Source organism: Pan paniscus, chromosome X, assembly GCF_029289425.2.
Source record: "Pan paniscus chromosome X, NHGRI_mPanPan1-v2.0_pri, whole genome shotgun sequence".
Lineage (NCBI taxonomy): Eukaryota > Metazoa > Chordata > Mammalia > Primates > Hominidae > Pan > Pan paniscus.
This window is the reverse complement of record NC_073272.2, coordinates 130802019-130804572: the sequence shown is the minus strand read 5'-3', so window position 1 is coordinate 130804572 and position 2554 is coordinate 130802019. Positions and strand designations below refer to the sequence as shown.

At 32.8% G+C, this 2554-nt stretch overlaps 1 pseudogene; it reads left to right on the top strand.

The window, feature by feature from the left end:
* The first annotated feature begins 212 nt into the window (after window positions 1-212).
* Window positions 213-337, top strand: LOC112438639 (U2 spliceosomal RNA; annotated as a pseudogene).
* The last annotated feature ends 2217 nt before the right edge of the window (window positions 338-2554 follow it).

The window sequence follows — 2554 nt, the reverse complement described above, 5'->3', positions numbered from 1 at the left end:
TAGCAAATCTCTTTTAATTAGTGTATTTATACAATTTATGTTGAATGTAATTATTGCTATGTTAGGGCTTAATTACGCTATTTTACTGTTGGTTTTCTGTTTGTTCTCTCTGTGTTTTGTTTCTCTATTTTCTTTTTACTGTCTTCCTTTGTGTTTATTTAACTTTTTACTCTTTTTTTAGAATTCAATTTTTATTTATCTGTAGTATTTTTATCCCTTCTTGGCCTTTTGGCTAAGATCAAGTGTAGTATCTATAGTGTTTCTGAGTGTATCTCTTTGTATAACTTCCTCACTAGTTGCATTAGTTATTACATTATATATACATAACTTACGTAATTATACTTGTTCCAGTATTTTACCTGTTCAAGTGATGTATAGAAAATTTACCTCTCTTCACATATTTTTATCCTCCTCCATATAATATATAATTGTATTAAATGTTTTCTCCACCACAAACACATTTGAGAGTGTTCAATTATATTTATCCATATATTCCCTCTTTTTGTTCTTTCTTCCTTCCTGATAGTCCAAGATTTAAAAAAATCATTTCTATTCTTTTTAGAGAACTTCTTTAGCCATTCTTTAGGGTAGGTCTGGTAAAAAAAAAAAAAAAAAATCTCTTAGGTTTTCTTCATTTGAGAAGGTATTGATTTCTCTTTCTTTCTTGAAGGATGTTTTTACTATATATAGATTATTGAGCTGACAGTTCTTTTCTTTCAGCACTTGAAAAATATTGTGCCACTTTCTTGCACCTTCAGTAGTTTCTAATGAGGAACTCCCTTTAGTTCTAATTGGTATTCCCCTCTAGATAAGGTGTCATTTTTCTCTAGTGGCTTTTTAATTTTTTTTTTGACTTTAGTTTCCTGAAGTTTAATTATGATGTGCACCTTTGAATTTATCTTGTTTCGGGTGTGCTCAACTTCTTGAATCTGTTGGTTTGTGTCTTCTGCCACATTTGGGAAATTCTTTTAAAATTTTTATTATATATTATATAATTTACAGAAAGGGATGGGGTCTCGCTATGTTGATCAGGCTCATCTCAAACTCCAGGCCTCAATTGATCCTCCTGCAAAGTCTCCCAATGTGCTGGAATTACAGGTATCAGCCACTACATTGGGCCCAAATTTGGGAAATTCTTGGCCATTATATATTCAGTCTTTTTCCTTTTTACCTAAAACTTCAAACTTTTTAAGTTTTCCCCACTCTTCTGAGATTCTAATGACCAGAATGCTAGTTATTTTTTTTATAGTGCCGTATGTCCCTGGACTCTTTTCATTTTTCCCCTGTTATTCAAAGTGATTAATTTCTATTGTTCTATATTCAAGTTTAATGATTTCTTCCTCAGTCCTGTCTATTCTGCTGCTGAGCCCATTAACTCATTTTTTAAAATCAGCTATTGTATTGTTCATTTCTAATATATCCATGAGCTGTTTCTTATATCTTTAATTTTTGCTGAGAATTTCTATTCCTTTGATGAGACTTTCTACTTTTTTGTTTCGTGTGTTTGTAATTTTGTGCTGAAACATTATTATAATATATGATGATAAGTCCCTATAAGATAATTATATATCTGTCGACATTGGATTGGTATCTGTTGATTTGATTGTCTTACTTTTTGCAAGTTGAGATTTTTCTAGTTCTTGGTATAATTTTTTGTTGAAATCTGGATATTTCAGTTGTTATGATATTCTTGATTTTATTTAAATTTTACGTTTTAACTGACTTCCTCTGACATCTGCTAGGTTAGGGTGGAAGTTCAGGTTTTCATTTGGTCTTTATTGGCATAGGGTAGTATGTAGAAGAGATCCTCATTACTACTCCCTATGTGGCCAATATTATCATTATGTCTCATTATTGCCAACAGTGGTGGAAGTCTCTACTTCCCACTGGCCTATGACATCACCCTGACAAGGATGTCAGGGCACCTTGTTTTAGTGCGGGGAAGGTGCAAGTCTAAGTTCTTCATTTGGTCTTTGCTCCAGGAGTGGGAATGGGTCAAACATTTTCTGTGGTATGTGGTCAGAGAGTGCTTATTGTCTAAAAGTTTTCTTTTTTAGCTAGAGAGAATAGGCTTTTCTTACCACTTCTTTTTTTGGTAGTGGCCTTTGATGATTTTATATTTACAGTGTCTTTGTTACCTGGATTGGAAATAAGAAGCAAAAAGAATACTCAAGGAACTCACCACAATGCCATTCCTTGGTCCTGAGGTCTCTATCTTGTCTGCCTTTTTCTTTTCACCTTTCTGTCTTCTTGTGGTTGTTTCATATATAATCTCCAGGGATTTTATCTGTACTTTGCAGGAGAAATAGGAAACAATACATACATTCCATTTTTCCAGAAGAAGTTCATACATATTTGAATAATTAATTTATCTGTCTTGTCTTTTATGGCTTCTGGGTTTGTATCATACTTAGAAAGTTCTCCACTCTGGAATTGAAGACAAGATACCCCATGTTGGCTTCTAGTACTTTGTTTTCATTTTTAACTCACACCTTTGATCCACTTCAAATTTATTTTGGTGTATGGAGTGAGATTGGGAGCCAACTTTATTTTT